This window comes from Bactrocera oleae, chromosome 4 (assembly GCF_042242935.1).
Source record: "Bactrocera oleae isolate idBacOlea1 chromosome 4, idBacOlea1, whole genome shotgun sequence".
In the NCBI taxonomy this organism is placed as follows: domain Eukaryota; kingdom Metazoa; phylum Arthropoda; class Insecta; order Diptera; family Tephritidae; genus Bactrocera; species Bactrocera oleae.
Genome location: NC_091538.1, coordinates 67,488,028 through 67,515,098, shown reverse-complemented (window position 1 = coordinate 67,515,098; position 27,071 = coordinate 67,488,028). Strand labels below are relative to the sequence as shown.

At 31.6% G+C, this 27,071-nt stretch overlaps 1 protein-coding gene across 1 annotated transcript in view; it reads right to left on the bottom strand.

Moving 5' to 3' along the window:
* Pde8 (phosphodiesterase 8) overlaps positions 1-27,071 on the bottom strand; it is a 60,890-nt gene that overhangs the window by 26,550 nt on the left and 7,269 nt on the right. The window contains exon 2 of the mRNA XM_036370099.2: positions 12,235-12,332. The gene's annotated coding sequence lies outside the window, so the exon portion shown is untranslated. The remainder of the gene's footprint in view (positions 1-12,234; positions 12,333-27,071) is intronic.

Here is a 27,071-nt window from a genome sequence, read left to right as displayed (position 1 = left end):
ACAATTAAAAAATTATATAATAAATTAAAAAATCAAAATAAAGTAAACTAAAATTAGCAAAGAAATAATATTAAATTAATTGCGCCTCATTTTGTAAATCACCAAGAAAAAATCACAGGTTTTCGCCAAACCAAAGTATTAATATTTGAAAAGGATCATTTATATTTCAAAAAATCTTTAAAGCGATAAAAAAATGAGAAAAATAATATAATGTTATAGCATCATGCAGATTAAAATCAAAGTTTAGTAACCTTAAATTAAAAAAAAAAATGCTTGGCATTTCATAAAAGAAATCACTAAAAAACGATCAAGAATTTTCACCTTACTGATAGTAAATTACATTGAAAAGTAAATAAAGCGGCGGAATCATATATTTGCGTCCTACATTTGGCAAGCACGAAGTAATGCAAAAAAAAAAAAATGAGAAAATCACACAGTTTCACGCTTATCACGCTGTAACATTATTTGTTTGGTACACTTTACAACGCTTTCACTTTTCTTGCCCAGCCTTGGAGCTGAATATGCGAAATTTCTCAATTAAAAATGAGCAAAGGGGATTTTTTTAAATTTGTATTTATATAATTAATTTATTTTACTATAATTTTTTTTTTTTAATATGTTTTACATTTATTTTTTAATTTTATTATTTTTTTTAAATTTAATTTGTTTTCATTTAATTTTTATTTTGAATTTTATTTTGATTTTTTCTTAGCTTTTTGTTTCTTTTTAATTTCTTTTCCACTTCTACTTATTGTACCCACTATCACTGGCGTGACTGTAATGAGCTCACTAAAATAAACAACAAAATTACTTGTATTATTTTTAAACGTTTAGCGGCGCATTACATTTGCCTTCCTTTTTAACACAATTTGTTGTGGATTTTACAACAAAATTACTTTTAATTCAAATTCAGAAGATTCTCTATTAAAACTTATTGCCGCGTTGATCCTTATTACTTAAAGAACAGGCAGACAGTAACACATTAAAAACGCTTCACTTTTTCACTTTTGCTTTAATTATGTTTTAATTATTAATATACAATAACAATAACAATGTCATCACCATGGGCACTTGTGATTTTCATTGCTTCAAACTTTTCGTATTGTGTTCACATTTTTCACACGATCTTAACCACCATCTCTGCTAACACCGCGAGCAGCACTTCTTGACTGAAATTTAAACTTTCGCAGCTTTTCTACAGCACAGACCTGCGGCGAGTTGCGCGGCGTATTAAAGCGGTTTGCCGCCGCCGCTCTAATTGTTATGCCAATTGATTTAAGCGACTTGGCATTGTAGGTGTGCGCGTTTGTATGTGTGTATGTGTCGGTGACTTTTAAATTTTGTGTTGGTATTGGTGCTTACAAACACACACACACACACTCACCTGTGTACAAATGTATATTCGTTTGTTAGTGTGATTGTTGTGCCCTATTGTTCTTCCTATTGTTGTTGGCACGTTGCGAAAACATTTTTTGAAAATAATTTCACGTTGCAATTTACAATCAATTACTCTCAGCGCTACTCTTTGCTCTCGCAAACGTTTTCACCAAATTTTCTATACAATTTTTCTTTCTGTTTATATTTCAATTTTGTTTTTGTTTTTTGTTATATATTTGTATGTTCTTTGAAAGAGTTTGATTGACAATGTTAAGACTTGTTATCATCGCATCTATATGTGTTTGTTGGCATGCAGTGCATTGGTGTTGTTAAATAGACTTGCGGCATATACACAAGCATTTATGCATTAGTGTGGCTCGTTTGTTTTTACTATGAAATATTTTGGTAAATAAACGGGTTCAATACGGTACAGTAAGAAGGTAAAATAGTCAAAAAATTGTTTTTTCCTCATTCAAGCAGGCAGAGCTGGTATACCTCTTATATGTATACTTGCATGTCAATCAAGCGATTACGTCACAAAATTATCAAGACAATAGCAACATTTCTATTATAATAATTTTTATTTTCGGTAAGTCTGTATGGCAAAAATATGCTAAAATTATCCGATTCAAGCAATTTCTTCGAAGATTATGACAATATTGGATAAGAATCTATGCAAAATTTCCTCACCATATCTTTTCAAATAAAAAAGTTTTCCATACAACAACTTGACCAGACAAAAACGTTCGGTTTGTATGGCTGCTATGTATATGCCATAGAGTTTCGATATTGGCGGTTCCGACAAAGAAGCAGTTTCTTCCGAAGAAAAGAACGTGTGCGAAATTTCAGATCAATATCTCAAAAGGGACTAGCTTGCATATACATATAAGTATACAGACGGACATGGCTAAATCGACTCAGCTCGTCACGCTGATAATTGATACAAATATATTATACTTTATAAGGTCTCCGACGTTACCTTTCGGACGTTACAAGCATCGTGTCAAAATTAATGTACCCTGTTCAGGGTATACAAATTATAGTAGATTGAAACGCATTAAACTTTTTTCACATAACCTCAAATTTATGTGAAAAATTCAAATAATCCAGTTTTTGTGTATTTTTAACTTTGACACAAATTTTTTGCTGCCACGAAATTTGGTGTAAACTAACCTTTTTATGTTCCAAACTTACTGTATTTTTGTTTTGTTTGAAAAAAATTTTTTTCTGCATATTTTCAAAAGGAACCTAGTTTTCAATTGACGATTTTATGTCAAAATATCTTTTTTTTTTAATTTGGTAGGCTTTTTCTTCATTGAAATCCCTACCTTCTTTATATTTGTATATATAACTGTGGTAAGTTTTGTCAGAAAATCCAAAAAAGAGACCCCACTAAACGATTCAAAGCTGCTTGTTTTACAGCTGCTACGACGAAATAGTAGGTGAATGAAATAAAAAAAAGCTTTAAGCGGAATTTTTTCCACAATTGCGTGTAGCTGAACTACTTTATAATGCGTTCTAGGTAGCTTTTATAAATAACTTTATTTAGTAGTACATTTTAAAAACTTGATTCAAAGGCCACAATCGGAAGTAAAATGAGCACCTTTAAAAATGTGTTAAAGCAAAGCGTAGTTTGAATCGGTTCCTAAAGCAACGTAGACTGATTGAAAAGTACTGATTTTGGCTTTCAAATGGGAATACAGAGACATGCCTAACATATTTTAAAATACACTTATGGGATTTTACGAATTCCCCAACCTATAACTTATTCTGCCCTTATATCTTTCATATTTTCTATTTTTGAAAGAGTCTAGTTAGCCACTATTAATATGAGAAGCACATTCACATCTCTTGAATCAACAATGATTACTTGGCGTTACTTGAAATTTCGTTTCTACGAGTAGGATCTTCAAGTGAGTGTATAGCATGTCTTTATATTCATTAGACAGTATTTATTAATAATGACTGTAATAAAAATGTTTGCAACGATTTTAAAATTCTACATAATTAAAAGTGGGCCAATTAAGTAGACGGTACGAGAACTGTGTTGGCGTATTTGTTTAATCTAATGCTCTCGCTCTTCCTGTTTTATTATTGTGTCTCTAGTTTCTAGTCTCTGAGTAGCCTAATTGAAAAAAATATTAATAAAAATGAAAATAAAAATATATTGTTTTTTTGGACCCAACAGGAATTGTGGGTGATGTGATATCAGATCTTTGGCTGAATCGAACGAAAGCAAGCAATAGGGGTTAGTTATTTAAAAACGGTTTTAAAAGCGTTCAAGCTTCTGTAGTTTTACATACGATAAAGACCCAAGTGCTTTTCAAAAAATCGGTTTTTTCCATAAATATCGAATGCAAATGTTTGAGAATATTTTTCGAAAATTTATGGTTGATCCCACAAATAGTTGAGCGTATTCGGAAGAATTTTTAGATATAATGTTATCGGTTCACCAAACTTTAAACGCATTTGTTTCCAAACGCTGTTTTCCAGAGTCCGTGAGAAGAAATTCTCCGAAACTTTTTCTGTAGAGTTGCCAATTATTGCACAATTTTTTACATTCGCCGTGATTTATACTATATTGTTTTTGTTGTTATACTCATAATATTATGTGCTTACATATAAACTGAATAACTGTTTTTTTTTTTTAATTTAACTTAAGAAAAATCGAGATTTTAAACTATTTCCTACTAGGGAGTTTTTATTGTTATCCGTAAGATTAAATAAATCAAACTTTTATTACTTTTTTTACGGCTTAACGATGCAATGCTGTTTGCAGCAAATGTAGCATACCTTTAGGCTGCTACCTAGCTAAAAACCTAGTTAACAATGCAACGAATTTAAAAAGGAACAACAGCATAAATTATATTTATATTATATTTATTTTCTTCTATTATTTATTAATTACAATTTTTCGTTTTACTGATAAATATTGCTTCAAATAAATTTATGAAAAAAAATGATGAGATTCTGCTATTTGAACAACCTTTACAAATATTCTCAAAAATTCGTCCAATAATTAATAAAATTTTTTGTGTTTGTTGCTATTGATATCTTTAGTACATATTTACATATCAGACACTTGAAATACATACATACACGCACTCTAAAGTCGCTCTAATACCGTTGCTCAGCAAAGAATTTATTTTGTTATACGAAAGTAGCACTTTGACGTCAGTCGTGTCGTGTGACTCTCGTCTTGCACTTACTACAAATACATGTGTTTCTAATTGATATTTACTATAGAAATTAGTTGTTGTTTTATCAGCATTAAATTGACGATAAAGGAAAGCTTTCATGGTCAGCGCTTATCTAAGCATTTACAGGCTTTTGTTGCTATAGAAAATTTAGACGCTACAATGACTCAGAGGCCTTCAGTTTATATATACATACATATATATACGAGTATTGTAGTTGTAGTGCACTAAGCCATCTCAGAGCCTCCAAGCCAATCAAACAGCTGACGCTTAACTGTTACAGCCGCTTTTGGACACCTCCAATGGACGCATAGTTTTCTTAATTACCGTAGGTTATGGTATATATACTTGGAAGTGCTTTTCACACACTCGTTTATATAATATGTACGCGTGTGCGAGTGCCAGCAGCTTATTGCACAGTGCTTTTGGCATATTTTATTGCTTAATTTTGTTGTTGTTGTGCATATTGCCATTCTGTTGGGCTGAAGTGTTTTAACTACAAAGTCGTTTTCGTTTTTAATGTGTGTGGCTGCCAGTGATTATTAGTTATCGCGTTTATGTCGTTTTCGTGACAAAGGAGCAATAAAAATGACGAATCTGCAGATGTGTGTGTGTGTGTGTATGTGTGCGCTTCGGGGGTGTAAGACCAAAGTAGGTGAGTGCACTTAGCAATAAAAATAAAAGAGACGTTGCGTGTAAGTGTACAATAATATTGTGCCGCACTTGTAATCTGACATAAACATTTGTATTATTTTTGCCTAAGTATGTTTGCGTAGTTGTGCGTTTATAAAGCAGTTATCATATCGTGGTTAGCATGGAAATGTACCCTGATATGGAACCTTCATAAATCTATATGTATGTACGAATAAGTACTCGCATATATTAACAAAATCAAAATAGTGTTAGGCGATTAATATTGCGGCTTTCAATATCCACTGTGGAAATTTAAAACCTAGGCAGACCTATGTGAGATCAAAGGTTTTAAATAAAATGTTATAAGTGTATAATGTTTTAATTGTTATAAAAAAGTATAACTTTTATGGAAAATTTCATAAAGATTTTTTTTTAACTTTTTTAAATAATTTTTTTAACTTTTATAAAAAAGTTCTTTTCAACTTAAAAAAAAATAACTTTATATTTCTTAACGGTTATAAAAATTAAAGAAATATGTTTAATTTTTACTTTTAAAACAAATTTCAAAAACAAGTTATTTTAACTTTTAAAGAGTTAAAAAAATAAAACCTATAACTTTTTACTTTTACAGAGTATTGTGAATTCTGAATTTATTTCTCATATTGAAACTAAAAATATTTTTTTTAATTGTATATATAATATTTTTACAAAAAATTTTTATGTGTCTTTTTAGCTTTTATAAATAACTTTATAAATAAATAATTCTTTTATTTAACTTTTATAAATAATTTGTTTAATTTTAATGAAAAATTTTAAAAATAATTTGTTTATATGTTTATAATTTTTGTTTTAATTTAAAAAAAAAAAAATTTTTTTTTAATTTTTAAAAATAGATTTTTTTTGTAATTTTATATGGTTTTTTTTATTATGTTTTTTAGCTGTCATAAAGATTATAAAGAATTTTAAAAATCAAATATTTAACTTAAAAAAAAGATGAATTAATAATTTTTTTAACTGTTATAAAATTTTTTAAATATAATTTTGTTTTAATTTATAAAGGTTTTTTATGTTACTTTTATAAAAGAAAAAATGGTTTCAAAAATTAATTTTTTTTTAATTTTAAATATAATTTATTTTAACTTTTATAAAACGTTTTATTTTCTTTTTAATTTTTACAAATAGTTTTTAAATTATTTTGTTTTTAACCTTTTTATATTCTATACATAATTTGGACTCTTAAGTTTCTTCTGAATTTAATTATGTTTGAAAATTTGTAAACTTTTAAATTCTCTAAATTTTTTCAGTGTACAATTTAAATACACACTAATTTCAAGCGCGTAGAGGCAAAGTATCACATGTCGACAAGCAGTTTAGTACGATATTGAAGCACCCTGTAAATTGATACACATCCATATGTATATTAAAAATTTGCATAAAAGCCACGTTTGTCAAGCACGTTTTTCATTGCTGTGATATTTCGAATATATGCAAATATGCAATTTAAAATTATACACAAGTACTTATGTATGTATGAAAATAAAAATATAAATTCAGATTTGAGAAAAAAAAAATATTTGCATATTTGAATTTATGAGCAGAGTAATATTCAAACTAAAATATTTTGGTTCCAACGCTCACTGCTTATTACCTTACGAAAAGGTAGGAGAACTCAATCATTTGCTTAAAAGTTCTGTACAAAAAATTTTTTCGCACCACATGGGATATTTAGTTCAATAACCTATGGCTATATTTTGTAAACATTTCGTTAGCTGGCAACCTTTTTCAGAAAGGAATATTATTAAAATAAAATACGCAATAGTAGTAAGTTTAGTTAACAAAATTGAATATATTAATTTTCTTTAAAATATTTATTTTAAATAGGTGGCAACCCGCTACTATTTTGAAAACACCCAAAATCTGTTTTTATATTAGGTTAACCAGATTTTTTTTAAAACGTTGGCACTACATACGTAAGCAAAAAAAGTATAGTTAGCAACAGTTATTAAAAAAATAATAATAATTGGTGCCGGTTTTCCAAATTTGTTTGAAATGGCATTTTTTCGTTGTATTTTCTTATCAATTGTTTTAATTGTTTGTTAACCTAACCTCATTGATCAATAACTCTCATTATTCACTCACGCTACTCATGTCTCTGTTGCATGCCACGTTATAATATTTTGTTTATTTAGTTGTTGTAATGAAAAACCACTTTGTTGTGAATTGTTGTTGTTCCATTTCCCCAAACTTACGCGCTTGAAAGCTCTTGGATATCTCGAGAAAATTCGACGCAACATTTTTACTTATTTCTCTTTTAATATTTTTTCAATTAGGACTTGTGGAAAATTGTTACTATTGTCTTTTTAAAAAATTTTATTTAAGATTCACACGCAAGACTTTCACGAGCCGAGAACTTCTACACAACCTATCGCCATAAAAGCTTAAACAAGAAAGTGTCAAGCTCATCAATTTGCCGGCAATCGTTCAAGCCTTCACCGAACTCCCCATCCCGCAACAGTTTGTGACGAGAATAAATCTGAAAAACGTGGACTTGAAGGGGGTGTGGCGCAGGGTGTTGTGTTGGGTGTTGCAAGGAATGTGTCGTGGAATCAAATGTCATAATAACGCGCTAACAAATTAATCGCCGTGAAGTGCTTGAGTCAATAAAAATATAAGAATGAGATTTTTGCTCTTTATATGGTGGCCATTTGTCCGAATAATGATAGATTTGCATATGTATGTGAGAATCAGTGATATTGCGGGTAGTTACATTGTTGGCGAAAAGTATTCATATATAACATAATGCTGGTTTGTGTATACATATATACATATGTTCATATTTATATCTACAATTATTAATGTCACACTCCAATTAGGCTTGGTTTTGGTTTTTGGCACCGTTGATTTCCCAGTATACGCTGCTTTGGAAAATTTCGAGGGACTTTGACAGAATGTGCAAAGATTTTTATGTACGTCATTTTTTACTTATAGGTAATGTTGTATGTATGTAGCCAATGGAATCTTTATGTAGTTACAGTTATTCTAATATGCCGTATAGGAAATCAGGAACATATTGAGAGCACGGAATTGTAAAAATGGATTATGTTAGGTTAAGTGAAACTAGGTAGGCTAGGTTCTCCATACAATACCTTACAGTTTTTAGATCTCGTCAAAAATCAAGTTTTGAACGGTCAAAAAATCAACAAAATTTTAGGTAAAATTCTACTTTTTTCAATTTTTTTCGACCACAGGAAAAGACCGGAGCGGAGAGCCCTTTTTCTTTTAATTTTTTAATTTTTATACTCTGAGCTATATTAAGTTTTTCATTTGACAAGGTATCTTCAAGAAATTTGGCGGAGATTATGGGCTAAGATACCGCTACCGTTGAGATCAGACTACTATAGCATATAGCTGCCACACAACTGACTTATCAAATTAATGTCCTTGTATGAAAACTCTTTTATTTGTCAAAGCATCTTCATGAAATTTTGCACAGATTATTATCCAAGGTATTGCCACGATTTGCGAACATATTGTTCAGATCGGATCAATAGGGTATTTTAGCTTCGTTGAAGCTGAATTTAACGTTTTACTGAGTATTCTTAATTATATTCTTGTGCTCTATAAAATATCATATATTTAGAATTATTTATTTATATAAAGAAACTTCTAGGAATGTAAACCTACGCATAAATTGCTTGCCACAAATTTCCAACAGGGATGCTTAGTTTGTCTTATTTCACGTTGGTATTTGCTAATTTAATTAATTAACTTGATAAACGCTCTATATTTATATGACATTATAATTTGGTTTTGAGTTATTTTCTGACAAATTTCAAAATCATTTGTTTAATTACAGTTTCTCACGATAATCTTAAATGCAGGTTTTTTTGCGAAGTATAAAAAGATGCACTGATTTGAGATTCGGAGCAAGAGTATACTTGTAGATACAATATTTTAAGACTACAGAGGTTATACATGATACGTCTATAAAGAAATAAAGAGACAGAGCAAGAGTCAGATATAAAGGCGATTATACGGTTAGCTATTATATACCACAAAGTAAGTTGTTTTGCTCATCCTTACTACCGTAACGAGTCTGGTAATAATGATGCAAACTGCAATCCAGAATGTTTGGAATCTCTTAAGAAATAGTAAGGTATTGACGTGAAAAAGTATGCTCTGCAGAAATATGAGACACTCCAAATGTTGGAGTTCAAAAAAAAAACGACTCAAACTGTTTGGATGAATAAATGAGGGCAGTTGATACATTGTAAAGCGAGTAGGGAGCATGAAATACAGAGAAGCTTGTAAGATAATGGTTTCACATAGGAATCGTAAAATATTTTGCAGCTTTATACTCAAGCAAATCGAAATATGAGTTAGTGAAGTGAAGAAAATTCTACTGGCTGTTAACTATAGTTAGGAAAATAAGCCTCGAAATATAGCTAAGGGTTAAAAGGGTATATTAATATATACTATTATAAGCTGCTTCTTCCTGGTTAAACCTTATGAACCACATTTTACTTCCACTTGGTTAGAATTGTCAGATTGTTCTTCGAAAAATGCATAAAGAAAATTGTTTGAAGCCAGAAATCAAAAATAGTATGGCTTTTTACTCTCATACATATTTTTTTATGAAGAGAGAACGCATCTTTATGGTTTTACTGGTTAGCTAATTTTTTCGTCAGTTTCATCGGTCGGTAACGGATACTTGACATTAACATTCGCAATCTTTCAACTTTCATTTTATTGACGCTTTTGGACACATTTAAAGATTTGCCTTCTTTAAGGTGGCCAGATGTTACATAATTGACAAATGTGTGACAAATTTTAAATTCTATACAATCAAATTCTTTAAAAGTAAATGAGTAGAAGTCTTAATTAAGGCTGGTACTGAATGCTATTTCCATGTGTCTATTAGTCGATTTTTGGGGTGTAAATCACCTTCAAATTAAAAAAGAGCATAATTGCGAAAAACCACTCGATTAACTGTGAAAAAATGCACACAAATTAATTAATTAACTAAGCTTAATACAGTAAAACTAGCCTAGCTCCAAATCAACTTAAACGCTAGCAAATAGCGCCAGTTAGATGCTCAAACTCACACTTAACTGTGTTAGCGTAGATAAAATTCGCAAAAAAAAAAGGAATAAAAACAAAAAACAGTGCTGAAAGTGTTCTCGTTAATGTTGGATTATTTACAAAATAGCAACAAAATCAATAAAAAAAAATTTAAAAAATAAAACAAAAATGCACAAAATTGGCGAAGCAATAGGCAATTTTGCCTTTAGCTGTTACAACTGGAAAAGTAAAACAAAAAAAATTTGAAAATATATAAATACAAAAAACAAACAGGCAAAGAAAAAATCTATCGAAAATAGTATTTGAGCAAGAAAATCGCTGCCCTCAGATTATTGATTTGCCAAAAATGGGTATTCGGAATTGTGTCAACATGTACTCGTCTAATATTTATTAGGCTTGAAACTGGTCAGCCGTGCTGTCAGGCTGTCAGGTAGTTAGGCAGTGAGGCGAACAAGCCACTGCACACTGCTCGTTCGAGTTCAATGAGTTTTCAGTTTTCATTTGATTTTGTTTCATTTCGTTTTTCATACTTGTTTCGCCGCATGAATATATATATAAATCTCATATGTGTATATATTTTAGTCACAGCTTTTGTAGTACTGAATTTTATCTCTTTGCCTGTATGAAAACCATAACCACTGGCAGTGTTCAGAAATCAGAAGTTATATGAAGCAATTGATGAATCACCGACTCAATCACATTTTAGCAAATAATGTGAGTGTTTTTTATTTCAAAATTTTAGTGGACAATTTATTTACATTTGGCGAAGAAATAAGCTCAATATGCAAGTATATTTTGGAAAAATAGAGTTTTGCGAATGTCGATATTAAGGAAAAACTAATAATTTTAATAAGAATTAATATGTAAAAGTAAGAGATTCATACAAAAGTTGCCTATGCATTTAACGTAGTATAATTTTAGGGCATACACACAGGCGCAAACGTTGTCATCTGAGAATTTTATCACAAACAAATTTCAAAATATATTTAATATAAAATTCAGTTATGGGTAAGTGAACTTAACAAGGTTGCCACCTATATTTATAAAATGTATTAATTATGATTTATGTTTAATTTAACACAAAAATTAAATATAAAATATAAAAATATTTTTGGTGGAGCTGCTTCGTAATTGAAGTAATAGACTAAAAATATACACAATATAATTATAATCTTTTTAGCATAATCAAAGCGCAAGAATTACCAACAATTTTTTTATTCCGAAATTTGTATTATAAAAAAATATATTAAATAAATATTAAATAATAAAGCACTGCATTTTGTAATAAAGCACTTAAGAAGGTTGTCACTTATTTCTTTAAAATGTTTTAATGATGACATATAAAATATTAAAAATGTATGTAATTGCATTGATATTTGTTAAACACGGTAAGCTATACTATGTTACATTGGCGTTTTTAATAGTGTTGCCAACATTTTTTCTAAATTAAAATTAATATATTTTAATGAGAAAAAATAGCGCAAAAAACAACGAAAGATGAAGTAAAATCCAAGCCAAGGTTGCCATATGCTTATAAATTGTTTATTTTTTTTATAAAAAAAAATTTTATGTTTTTTTGCCAAAGACCCAGAATTACTACGAATCCCAAATCAATAAAAATAAGTTAATCACAGAAATTTGCCCCTGGTTTAGTAAAATAGCATACGTATATGTATATATATATATGTAAGAGTGTGTCATAAGGGCCGAGTATGTTTTTTAAATACTACGCAGTCCTTTAGATTTAATATAATTACCTAACAATATTGAGGGAAAAAAATCGAAAAATTTGCGTTGCGTAAAAAACCAAGCAAACCCTTCGGCATTACATTCCTTTTCAAGGATTTATAATTATATATTTTATTTAGGGTCTTTCAAGTGTAAATTTATCATGGATCAGCAATTTTATAATGGTTTTCCAACATTATTTTCGTTTTCAACTCACCTCTATTGATTCATCTTCAGGTGTCAATGCAATGGATGATTTTCTTTTCTCTGGCTTAGAAGCACCACCCGATGATGTCGTGCCAGATGTACCAGTACCTGAAAGAAAACACATGAACAAAATAAATAATTTATAGTAATAAACATTTGTAAATCCTAGATAGTAGCAGGATATAAGAATCGTCTTAAGAACTATAAGAAAGGCTTTCTTCCACGTGTTTCACATTTAATGATTTGAATTTGAATGATTTGAATAATCATTTTATCCAATATATACACACATACGCACTTATTTAGTACCACAAATTATCGAAATCACTCAACATTCACACTCAATAAAGCAGCACCGAAAATAAATTAGCGCCTAAAAGCGCGCCATACTTTTGCGCTATATCACTTTCCTCACTCTCCCATTCACTCAGAATATTTCAATGCCAAAATTGACACACGCACACAAAACTGTTCCCCACCAAGCTTACGCAAGCTGCCGGCGATGCTTTTGCACTTTGCTATACTCACTGCTACTAACAAACACACGAAAAGAGCGCGCTAACATATGTGCCGTTGATTTTACCTATGATTTGGCTACCGGTTATGCCGTGATAGCTGGAATTGAAAGTTCTACTTTGCTGATATAATGCATGGGCGAAAGATGATTCTCGTGATGCTGCCAACGGTTCCGTGGCTTCAGGATATGTTGGCGATATGAGACTGATTGCATCAATATTATCAATATGGATTAAGTGGGGATCGGAGTGTGGGCGTGCTTGGAAACGCCACCTTTCGATTGTCGTTTGTATGGCACGATCATTGTACGAAGAGAGCCGCTCAATGGCCTCTGATAATCTGGTTTTGCAGACTATAGGAGCAATTGAGCCTTTGCCTTTAAAATTGGTAAACGGAGCACTATTACGCGCTGAGTCCAAGCCGTCGCTGGCGCGCAGCTGCTGTATCCTAACCAGATGTTCTGATGCGCGCTTGTCCTCCGACTTTGCTGAGTCAAGCGACGCTCGTCCTGTCTCGACGCTATCTATTCTGCCAGTCGGTTGATTTTTCACCACTCGTACACTATGTTTAACATTTTTGCTGGCAGTTTGCACTTCGCTGCCGCGTTCACTTCTCTGCAAGCTTTTTCTGACATTATATTCGCTCATAATTGTCATTTTGACTTTATTTCCTTACAAATTGTGTTCGATTTCGTTTTGTAAAAATTTAATTTTTATTATTTATGTTATTCATTTTTCTCGCATTTGACGAGTATGAAGCGAACATACGGTTGCCAATTACATAATATTTTTGTATGAAGTTTTTAAGGGTGCTCGAACGGGCAAGAAAATTATTGAAAAAGGGAGTGTATTATTTCAGTACTTTATATGAAAGGGTTTTATGAGGCATACTATACTTGTATATAGGCCTTTTCAACCATAGTTAAGCAAGCTAAATAGACTAAAGTTGCACAAAAGATAAAAAAATACAGGGGTGAATTGGAAAACTTACTACCTGACAACTTATCAGCTGGTATTCAATTTTCTTAAAGCAAATACAGTGCGTGTTAGAAGCTCTTTTGTTCTCGGTTTCATTTTGAGTTAATCCAGGCGCTCTAACGATGTATCAAATTTTTCGTACACTTTTTGTAGGTCATAGTTCCGCTTTTCTCGGAAGTAATATTTGTGTCACTACAACGGTCGAGTTGTATTTTTTGTTTGTGTTTCGTTGACGTGCATAAATTTTTGAACTAAATTTTTCATTGTTTTTGCAAAAATATCCAAATCATCTCATATAGTAAGTGGACTCGATCCATTAGAGGTGTTCCAGAATAACACGTTCCAAACCATCAGAAGAGATTTGGCTTTTATTTTTTCAACTCCGCTTTATTTTCAAAAACTATTAGGGAATATTTAATGCTGCAACAATAACCATCAATATTTTCTTAAAGTGTCAAATTTTTATAACCGAATTGTCGTACATGTCAAGACAAGTTGAGGCGAGAGTAAATCAAATCATGTATAAGCACTAAAAATTAAAATATATTTAAATATATGCTTACTCTTTCTTTTATGGTGTACAAAAATTATATCCTACTTACAGTGTCCACAAAACAGTGACCTTTTCATGACAGAGTTCTTAACATTTGCTCCATAGTACCCAATGTGGCTATTAAATTATATTCTTAAGGGTTTTCAGGTCAAGAAAATATGTAGTGAAATCAGTTAGTCTTCCAGAAAAATGTGTTTATCAGCACAAAAAAATCAATAACTTAATTAGATAATTTTTTTTATCGATAAATCAGGTAGCGTCACGTAAACATACGAATATAGGCACATATATACAAATGTTCATAGATATTGCATTAAAATAAAAAAAAATATTTAAAAGGTATGCTGAAACGAAAGGCCGCAATCACAAAGAGTTTAGTGAAGAGCTCAAATGCCGCATGTCAGTTGCAATCAAGTGCTCTCGAGCTAATTGAAAGCGAAAGAATAGGATGAAAAACTTATAAGGAATCAGCGTTACTTACTATTGCGTCGGCAGCAGAGGTTATTGTGCCGTTTCAAGTACATTTTACAGCGCCTCTAAAGTCCACGGACAATGCGTTGATCTATTTTGCTGTCTGAAGAGTGGGAAGCAATAATGGTGCTATTGTTAATTTTTATGATATAAGTATTTCTAAAAGCCGATACATGTTTACCGCTGCTGTGCTTTTTCTCTAAGTGTATTATTTGTATTTAAAATATTTATTATAATATATAAAAAATATATGTTTTAATATTAAATACTGTAGCTTTTGTCAGTCATCATTAAACTAGTTAAGCTTTTTATTATTTTTAATTTATTTAGCCTTTTAATTTTCTGGTAATTTTTGGATTTTTATTTGTCATTATCTTGATCCATGAACCTCTTTGAGTCATATTTTTATGATGTGGTTTACTTGTTAAGCCTTATCATAATTTGTAGTTGTAATACTTTGTTATTATTTTTTTTTTAGTAATTTCTTAACATTTTTTTTATTATATTGATTTTTTTCAGTGTTTCGTTACTGTCAATATAAAAGGTGTTTTAGGTCAGCAATAATGCGCCTAATATAAGTTTCCAAATAATCATACGTAATTACTTAATCAGCACAGACCTTTTGTGTATTGTACCCGCCAGCAGATTGTTCAATAGAGTCAAATCACAGAGTTAAACTGCCAATTAGCGATCTAATTCTTGTTAGTCGCCAAAATTTCGTTCAAATAGTGTGTTGGTTCTATGCGTTGTATGCTTTTTGCGGCTTGCTTGTTTGGATAGTTATTTCAAGATTATTCGCATTCTAATTACTAGAATTTTATTTTATTTTGAAAATTATTTGATTGTTGTAATTTTTAAGTTTGCCGCCCCGAAATCCTCTATTGCCAATATATATCCCAGATTTGTGAACGACGTTGTTCCAGTATAAGTGCAGTTACATGAAAATTTTCTAAGTATTCCAAATATAAACGTCAAACACAAGTGTTTACTTTGACAGCTGGTTGCTTTCTGTAGCATTTCCTCATTGTAACTCTTTACAGTCATAGTATTGGCAGCTTAAAGCCGAGAGGTTTCACTATTAACTTAGCATTTTCTTTTCAAATTTTTTATAGTTTTATGTTAACTTTATTTAACAAAATAGGGTAACAGGTCTGTCTGTCCATCTGTCAGTTTATACGCGCACTAGTTTTACAGATTTTGAGATAAAGTTCTAAAATTTGGCACACGTTCTTTTCTTCGCCAAAAACTGCCCATTTGTGGAAACCACCGCTATAACTTCCATACAAACTGTCCAAACAAAATCCGGTTCTTTACTTTTTTATTTGTATTGTTAACTTTTTTTTTCTTATTTTTTATTTAATTTATTTTTTAATTGTATTTAGTATTTGTAGCCTTATATTTTTTCATTTGAAATAGTTTTCTCTCTCAAACACGCTAATGAAATTAAGCATACGAAATTTAACAAAATAAATTTGTTGCAAATCAATTATGCCTTATCACTGAGGTGCCATATGTTAATTAGTAATACTAAAAAGTGCAAGAATCCCAACGTGACTCTGGCACCCTGCATAAAATGCATAAAAACGCTTTTCCTTTTCTACTCGTTTCTTTTCTTATTCGCGCTTTAATTATTTATTTTAGCATTTATTTATTCACAATAAATAAAAATATTTGCGCTTAAACGTAGAAGCAATGAATTGCAGCCGTGCCGCGCGGTTAGCCACGTTTTTGTAAACTGAATTTGAAAAAAATACTGTACAGGCATTTACCCATGGTCTGTTCGCTCTTATAGTTTTCGAGATAAAAATTAGCGCGCGTATTTTGCAGCTGCTGACACCAAAGTAAATGGGTGTAAAAATACCAGCTGAATAGAGTCGCACGGATTCTCGAAAAACGCAACGCTGCGCCACATAAATAACGGTAAATATTGAACAGTATAGATATAAAGCAGTGGTAATAAATAAAACGACGCAACTTGTAAGGAGATAGCAGTGGGTGAGAATAATATAATATCAGTGACAAAATCTGAAAAAAAAGGTATGCGAAAAGCAATGCAATTGTGGTTCTGCAGTGAACTATAAAATAATATTTAAAAGGCTCAACAAGTGTGAAATTTTTGGAAATTAATTAAGGCAAATACTGTACCAATTACAATATTTTAAAATTAAAAAAAAATAAAATAAAGCATTAAAAATATTACGGTAAAATTTAAGTCAAAATTTTCGTCGTTTTTGGCGTACCAAAATTCAGTTTTTTATCAGCTGGAAAACTGGCAGGCTTTATGAAGAACCATATACAGAATATATAGAGTCTTCGAGTATGGTTATCACTGCAGTAGTTTTGAAAAATACTGTTTTGAGTAAAACGCGTTTAAAGATAAATGATGCAGTAGTGTTTTATACCCCTTCCATTCCGTCTTCATTGTTTTGCTCACTATTCCACTCAATACATAGTACATATCTGGGCAGATTGAGTATTTAAAATTTCACTTTCCTACCGGGCCACAAAGTACATACATATAACACACACCTGCACCGGTGAATTATGCCAAGCATATTTGTCTATGTTTTCCACGAATGCGTGTGCTTTCGCCCGTGTGAGAACCAATTAACATCTGATAAGATAACATCCGCGTCTGTTTGCAGTTTTTAGATATAGTTAGTATATTTTCGTGTAACTTCTATCACCATGTTTGCTGATATTTTACTATCTTTTCAGAGATAGTTTGTTCTCGCTTTATATCGCTCACATTATGGCACATTTTTTTATGTTCGCTTTTATCCGCCGAAGGTTATCACTGCCTTTTTGTTGTATTATTGTTTACTATGCAATTACATTTTTTTGTGAACTGCGATATATATTGAAAAAAGCAAGTGGAGCGTTGTTAAATAGGCTAGTTAATAGTGCAACTATTGTTTTGAATATGAAAAGCTGTTAGTATTCGAATTTTTTCTTAGAAAAATAATTTAATTTTTTAACTGTGTTCTGATAGTGTCACATAGGTATTTATATATTTTAATTAAAATTACAATTCAATTAAAATTTTTTTAACAAAATGCTTTAATTGTATATCACGGTGGTTCATAAATGTGTGAAAAAAGCTTCTCCATATAAAATTTAAAATCTTTGTTTATTATATACAATCTAACGCTGTAAGCCTTACCTAACTGGCTAACTAGGCTATGTATACTGTGGTGAAAACTTATACTCAATGAGAAAATTATACAATAACTTAGAGAATCTATTGTACAAGGAGAGAAATGCTATGTAATTCATAATGGTAGCACTATCAAGCACAACTAAGTATTTTTAATAGGAAATTTGTCTTCTTAAAATCTTCTCGTGTAGACTTTGAGCCTAGTGTTAGTATTAAGGGCGTTAAACATAAAAAATTGGTTGCGAAAATGGTGAAAAATAAATTTGTTAAAACAGAAGAAACGCCACTAACTCCGATTGCACCGAAGCCATAATACCTTTAACTAAAAAAAAAAAAAAAAAAAAAAAAATCAATGAGTTTGATTTGCATCGATCAGTTTGTTTGACAACTATACGCTATAGAAGTGCGAACTGAAGAATATTTTTTGAGATTATAGTGTTGCTTTGGTAATACTTGCTGAGAATTTGCGTGATGATATCTCTTCAAATAAAAAAGTATTCCATACAAGCACTTGATTTTCATCGACCAGTTTGTATGGCAGCTATATATTGAAGAGGTGCAATATTAGCGATTCTGACAAATGAGTAGTTTCTTAGCGAGAAAAGGGCGTGTACAAAATTTCTAATCGATATCGAAAAAACTGGGGGAGTAGTACGCAATTCTGATCATTTCTTTATATATATATAGATACACAACATATATTTTATAGGGTCTTCTTAGTTTCCTTCTATGTTTCACCACAAACTGCGTGGCATACTTAATATACCCTGTTCGAGATATAATTACTTAATAAAACCATTGCTTACCATATTACCATTATTCGCACAAAATTTATGACATTCAAGTTGTATTAATTCCTTTTGACATTATTCACAGAATTTGTTACTGAAATTATTACACTGAATGCACTTGTTAATGTGGCAAAGGCTAAAGGCAACATTTGAAGTGGCAGAATTACCTGTGAAGACAGCGATGTGCGCTCAAACTGTAGCAGTGCTGCCAAAGCAAAACAGCATACAAGACTACATTAGCCGCAAGCCGCAAGCTAAACAAAAGATAACGCTAAAATTCGTTTAGAAGCACATAAATGCAACAAGTTAATATATCTGAGGTGGAAAGCATGCTTTGCTGCCAGCTGCGCATGCTCAACTGACACAACTGACAGCTGTCAATGCTTTCCAACAGCCGCAGTCGTTAGCGATTTTTCCAAATATTAACGCAGCAAAATAGAAAATGTTTTGCTCTTAATAAATAACGCTGAATCGAATTTGATTGGTTGCATACTAATGTTGCAACAAGCACAGCAGCGCACTTCAATTTGCGGCGGGTAAAGAGTTCACAAATCAGATAATTTGATTTAATCGCGTGATACGTATACGCCCCGGTGCACAACGTATTGTACGGCAGTATAACTGTATATAGGCAGCTCCATACAAATGCCAGCGCCGTTGCATGTCACCCACTTGCCACACAAATCCGCCTCACACTCTCTCCCTCTGCGCCATATGTTTTAGTCGCTTGTGATTTCTACGAATTCGTGATTTTCAATTGGAAATCAATTTTATTGCCACTTGAGCCAGAGTTGGTGCGCCAGCGTTCCATAATGCAATTGCTGGCGCTAAAGCAGGCACGAACAATTGCCCAGTGAGCAAAATATTTGGAATTGTTTATAGGGAGTGAACATAGAAGTTGTTTTGGAGGTAAGTTTATCTACAATATTAATAAAAATAAAATTTTGAAATATTTTTTTCAATTTTCAATAAATTATAATTAATTGGAATTAATTGGAATTAATTAATATATACCACGAAGTTGGTATTACCCAAAAGAAAAACGTCCGTCCGTTTCCTCAGTTTATGAGATATCGATCTGAAATTTTGCATACATGCTTTCCTCCCCAAGATACTGCTCATTTAGCGGAATCGCCGATATCGGATCAATATAGGACTTAGCTGTCATACAAACTGACTGATCCAAATCAAGTGCTTGTATGGAAAACTTTCTTAGTTGACAAGATATTTTCACGAAATTTGACAGGAATTATTGTCCAAGACAAGGCTTCAAGACCTTCGAATATATTGTTTAGATGGAACCACCATAGCATATAACTGCCACACAAACTGGCCGATCAAAATCAAACTCAAAGCATATTGGTTGACTGGTTGATATATTATCTGCATTTAATATGCGCTGCAGTGCAAATGTTTTTAGTGGCGCAATTTAACGCAACTTAACATGCGATGCCACGCCGAACTGCTGTTGATATTGGCGTTAACGTTGGCCTCAGCCGCGACAGCGATGCAATGACAATGCAAATTTGTTTAATGACGCTTATTGAATCGTTGAAAAAGTGCGGTTTATCTGCCGCTCCTACTGCTAACACCCACACACACACACACACAAATACACTCACATATACATACACACAGGCACACAAACAACCAAGCAGCACAACTGAAGCGAACCAACCGCCTAAGGTATGCACGTGCTGCACGCTACACTTATCACTGCTGTTGTGCTGTTTGCTTGCTTGTCTGTTGATTGCAACACAATCATTGCATTTGTTGTTGTAGCTCGCTTACTCACTTCTTACGCGCACCCAAAGCATATTTGTTGTTCTTCTTGTTGTTGTTTGTTTATTGCATTTGCTAATATGCCGCATAATATTGTTTGCGTTGCACAGCCAAATATGGCTCAATTAAATTTGCATATCTTTCTCAGCGATCGCAACGTAAGCTTGTAGCCAAGCGCTGCACTCGCAACTGTACGTGTGTGGTTGTGTGTGTGTGTGTGTGCTTTTGTGCAAATTTTGCAGAATTCATAGAGAAGTTTTTGCGCAATTATGCAAATTTATTTTATTCAATTAACTTGGCGTAACTCAAACAAAAACAACAACAACAAGCACACCTAAAAACGAACTGGTGTTTTAATCGATAGTTTCAAAGCGCTTGGATTGCGCAGTGATTTATGTTTGCTACGCAGGTAATCGATAGCTGTCGAGATAAAAATTTCAATACTACGATATTCAAGCTTACGAAGAAAACTATTCGAAAAATATTGAAAATGTAAATTTTATGCCAATGCAATCAGAGCTTTCGGTGGTAGAAGGCCATACGGTAAATTATCGTTTAGTAAGCAAGTATCTACAACTGGCATATACATGTAGGTTTGAAAAATATATACGTTCACATAAAACATCATAATACAGTTATGTGTAATAAGTTAATCAGATCATAAGTTCATCAAACCATATTTTATTAATAAATAATAGGAGAACGCACAAAGTTCTTGTAAAGAACTCCATTTCCATATGAACCACCTTCAGGTTGAATTAAGTTTACTTTAGATCAAAAAAAAAAATTGTTTGTGAAGATCAATCCTGTCTTCACTTTGATCGATTAGTTTGTTTGGCAGCTATATGCTATAGTCGTTCGATCTGAACAATATATTCGGATATTATATCAATTATTTGAAAAATAATCCAAGTCAAATTTCATGAAGATACCTTTACAAATAAGAGAGCTGTCCATACCAGGAATTAATTCGGGTCGGTCAGTTTGGATGGCAGCTATATGCTGTAGTGGACCTTCTCGTCTATCGGCGGTTCCGACAAATGAGCAGAGTCTTGAGCTTAAAAGAATGTGTGCAAAGTTTCAGAATGATATCTCAAAAACTAAGGGGCTTGTACACGTGTATAAAGACGGGCAGACCTGTACCCTATTCAGCGTATAATAAATTAACTTGAATTGAATTAGTAGAATTTCCTATCTTATTTTATTTACAAAACTTTGTAAACTTAAAACTATCCTGCAATCCTTCAGATTATCTCTTTATATAATTTTTCACAGTTCAGACGAGATCCAAGAAATCGGTATTTGTTAACTTATGCAATTTTATCCGAACAATATTAAAAATCTTAGGTAGAAGTCATGAAATCGATCTGTTTCTGTTAGTCAATAATTCTATGAGAGATTTATAGAGTGGGTTTTTCATGAGGTTAGTTGAGAAGCATTTTGTAGTGATGATGGCCCAAAGAGAGATATCATATATACCTATTTAGAAATGTAGAACTATCGACAAAGATGAGAGATCAGTACTTGTTGATTTGCTGATAAGGAATCTTTAATCATTTCCCCCATAATTTTTGCAATATCTATCAACTTGTGCTAAGTTGCATTATTATTATAAATTTTATGTGCCTTTAAACGTAACAACAGATATAGCTAAGTATTACAGTATTATTAGTTAACATATACTTTCTAGATAAAATGCCAACTAAAAAACTAAAATATTGTTAATAAAATTTTCGAGGAATTTCCAATATTGTGCGTCTACAAATACGAGTACACTGTGTATGCACAAATGAAAAAAGTTTAGTATAATATTTGATATCAACAAATCCCCAAGGTAAGCAATCACATTTATTTTATTAATAAATATTTTTTATTCTACAAGTATTATGTTTATTAAGCAAACGTAGATATGAAAAAATAAGTGCTAGATACGCATGCAACCCTCTAGGAAATAAATGTCCCCCCTAAATGCCTCCAAGTGAATGGAAGTGAAACTGAAGCAATTAGTTACATGCACAAAACCGTTACTACTTACTAAGGAGTTATTAATTTTTATATTTTCGAAAACTTTTTCATTTGTTTCATTGACCCATTTGAAACAATTAATTTGAATTTTGACATTATTTTAGTCGAGTCACGCCCCACCATAACGGTTATAATTTGATTTTAGTAAATATATACACCAATAATATGTGAACTTATTTCACCAAAGACACATTTTGATTTTGGTACATTTCGATGTTTAGGAAAGAATAAAGAGTGATTTCAGTTTTTCTTTATTTGAAGTAAGGCCACCTCAGTGAGTCTTCAGTATTCACATGTGATAACTTTAATGGGTTACATCCATTTATGAATTTCAAAACTTCCACTTTTTTGCATACAATCGAATGTACATACATATATTTGAGTATATTCTCCGAAAATTTGAAGTCGATTCGATAAATAGTTTCGGAATGATTATTTCGTATTTGTAAGTAATTTAGAGTAATGGGCTTCCAAAACCTTAAACGCTTTGTTCTCGATGTTTTCATGTTGTTGGCAAGGAAAATTTCTCTGAAACGGCCCTTTTTCAATGGAGCCCAAAATTGATAAAATAATTTAAAGTTTTCAAAATCTTATGCAATACAAACGTTTATAAATTTATAGCATATGCGATTTTATGTATATATCTAAACATATTTAGTCCCTCATCTAAAACTTACAAATTTCCAATTTGGCCTTAACTACCAAAGTACACAACTACCTTTTGTATGTAGCCATAGATCACTAATTGTACTAAATCCCCACACGTATAAACATAAACCTTCGTACTCTTATATACGCAGCTATGTACGTACATATGTGTATAGAAATATAATACAATATATTAGTATATATAACACAGCATGCGTTTATGTGCGTTTAATTGACGTCATCTCATTTCAAATTGTGTTCATACAAATAAACAAAAATAAATAAATATACAAGCAAACACACATACAAACTCATATGAATAAGCATGTGTGAGTTTGTGATAAATTTGTGATATTCAATGTATCTTATTTATACAGTTTATTTATATTTATTAACATGCGAGCGTTCGCATTTTCAGCCAGCGCTCCCAGATCTACATATGGATTTAAATATGTGTGCATGTTTGTAGGTATATATGTATGTATGTGCGTTTGTGCGCCTATGCCAAGTATGCAAAACGCTCAAATTGCTGGTGCGTTCGCCGAGCAGCCGTCTGTGTAGGCAGTTTCGTGCAGAGATTGCGGCGCCAATAATGACAATAACAATAACAATATTAATCGTAATAATCAAACTATCTGTAGCAGTTAATAAATGTGTAAGCGATTGTGATATTAATGCGTTTGTATGTAGCTATTAGCGTAGTGGGATAAAATAATTATAGGTTAAATTCCTTCGCAGCAAACCGAAGGCGTGTGTACGAGTGTGTAGGGTAGGTATGCAAAGTGCGGTTGTGGTGAGCGCTTTGAAGTGGGATTTGAAAGTGTTACAAATATTTAAAAAGCCTCAATGGCAAATTGCTTTGCTTCAAAATTGCTCAAATTATAAGATATTTTACATCATATACATATGTATGTATATCATGAGAACATCACACATTCTTATAATAGATAAAGATCGTTAATTTGTGTGAAATTTTGTTTACTAATTTGGAAGGGGTTTATTTGTAGTTCATAAAGTTTATGAAGGGTTTATATTTAGTTCACTTTTGAGTGCCCTCGCTTAGTACAAAAATAGAATTTAACAAAATTTCAAAGTAAGCAAAGAAGAAAAGCCTGATAACAGTAATAATTATGACTTTGATTGAAATAAAAAATAATAATAGTGTGTGCAATTAAAAAAAAATATCAGAAAGTTTATCGATAAGTAGCAAACTACAGGTGTACATATATAATAAATGATAAAAATTGTTTTATGTATAACTAAAGAAGAAGAAGAAATTACCAATAAACACAGGGGCAGGACAAGGTTTTCAGAAATGATGACGCGAACAAATTTTAGAATTAAAATTATCTTTTTTGATGAAAATTATCTTGAATGATGGCTACCTTGGGTAGTTCAAATGCCTTAATCTAATCTTAAACAACCACAAAATAAGAAAAAACGTTAACCTCCTTTCCAGATCCAAAATTATATTTAAAAAACTGTTTAAAGTCGTAATTATGCAGGTTCTTGCAACGGAGCCACAGTGATATTATTGTAAGAGAGAGAGAGAGAGAGAGAGAATCAATTGTATGTACTAACTGAACACCTACAATACAATATTCCTTCATGCTTTAGACTAAGGCAAAGCGCTAATGTACTACGACTTTGTAAAACATATAATTTATTAAAAAAAATACTAATAATAAAATGCCGGCTCTGTAAAAGCTCTTTACTTGTACCTCAGTATTAATCCTTATTAAAATTAATTACTTCATATTCAAGATAGATTATTTGTATAACTATTTGAAGTATTCGATTCGGACATTCCATTCGAAAGGTATTACGTATTTAAAAATGTAAGTATTAGAAAAAAGCCGCGTGTCGTATCTATAGAGATCACAAGTGTCTTCCAAAAGTACTTTTAACCACAGAAAATTGAAGAAAGATGAACTTTCAAAATAACTCCGCCTCCGTTGTAACCGATTATTACCGGTACAGCAATTCGAGTAGCACCACTAAAGTGATGATTAAAATAAGTTATCTACTAAAATTACGCTGCTTAATTTTTGAACTTTTATTAATTTTGAAATTATCAATTTTTATCTAACTCTTCAATCAAATATTTTTTCATGCTATATCACCAAACTAAAACAACAACTTCCATTACAGTTTGATAAATGCGAAAATTTGTATTTAAATTAATTATAGTTCCATCTTCATTCATTACAAACTTCATGTGAAAAAGAATAACAATAAAATAAACAAACTGGAGTGCGAACATTTTCCACTGGACATCAACTAGTTTGGAGCACACTGTGCTGGTTTTGTGGGTTAACCGCCGCCGCGTCGACAGTTATTAGTTGACAGGTGTAATAATGTTAAAAGTCCAAAGCTAATTTGTTGCTGACGTTGTTGATGTTATAATACAAAACAAATACACATACACATGTGTGTGTGTTTATACATATACGAGGTGTACACGCATGCAAGCTGCACATACTTATGTGTATAGCCATGCAACCACATATGAGTATTCTGTTACTGTTGTTGTTGTTGTTGTCATTTGTTTTTGCTATTTACTTGCACAAAAATTCACTAATTAACTTTCGCAAATAATTCACTATACGCTAATTACAGTTGCATTTTTGTGTGAACTACATACGCGCACTAGAAATGCCTCGTGTCTGTGTATATGTGTGCGCGTGTGTGTTTTTGCGAATTTCGGAGTTTTCACTTTGGAATTTGCTGCTAAATAATTTCCATGTATATTTATGTGTTACTGTTAATTAAACGCGAGTTGAATAATTGAAATTTGCTACAGAATTTTGATCTAAATTAATTGTTGTTGTGGCCACGTTCTAAAATGGATTTGGCGAATGAAAATTACATTAAAAAGTGGATGGAACTAGCATAATGTAAAGCCTTTGGAAAATTTGAAGTTGATTGGGAAAATAGTTTTGGAGATATGTGCGTAGTTGTGAATATGTTTTAACTTAGTGTAAACGTAGTGTAAAATGCTGTTTATTTATTTTAATGCTACTTATTAAATAAAATGACGCTTAAAAAATGTACAAAAAGGGTTTTTTTCTGACTTGCTAGTGGATATAACTCCTTAGGAAACAATAATTTTTAATCTTTGCGGTAAGATGTTTCGTCCCCTTTGATACAGGCAGCAACAGATTCAGTGTGCGATTTAAAGTGTCTATATTTATATGTATTTGAGTTTGTTATTGTTTCTGAAATCAACAACGCCACATGCCACTAATCATTTGCTTTACTACAAAGGCTGCCGACATGCTTGCGAAACATTCTTAGCTCAGAAAGGTACGCAGGTTTTGTGTTGCCCAATCTTCATCGTCAACTAGCAGTTCAGATTGCGGATGTTTAAGATAAACTCACAATAATATAAAAAATGGGTTTAATATGAATTGCTAAGAATATTATTGTTGTAAATTGCATATAAAATTACCGGCTTCTCAACATTTTCCTGGATTCGTCTCTCGGTACACGTTTTATTACACTCACGGCTCCCTCCTAATTCTAAAGTGATTTTCATAATAAAAAATTGTCCCGAATCTCCTCGCTGCTGCTAATTACCAGCTAATGTGTAAGCCTAAGAAACTAAATCAATTATACATTTGACTCAAAAAGTTAAGCTCCAAACTATAAAACTATCGACATTAGTGAAGATAATTTTTTGTAGTTAAAAATCGCATAAGTCAAAAATTATTATTTTTTGACAATTCCGTAGTTCATAGCTATCCTTTTTAAATTTTATTTGAGAAGAGAGCATGAAGATAATTGATAAAGAATATGCTGCTGTTGATGTCTATTCTGCTGTCTTACTAGATGAAAAACTAAGATGGGTAAGTTTAGAATTTGCGCCAGAAATCACTTTTAAACAAATTCTCTTTTCAATTTCTAAACCTACCTCTTTTACAGACA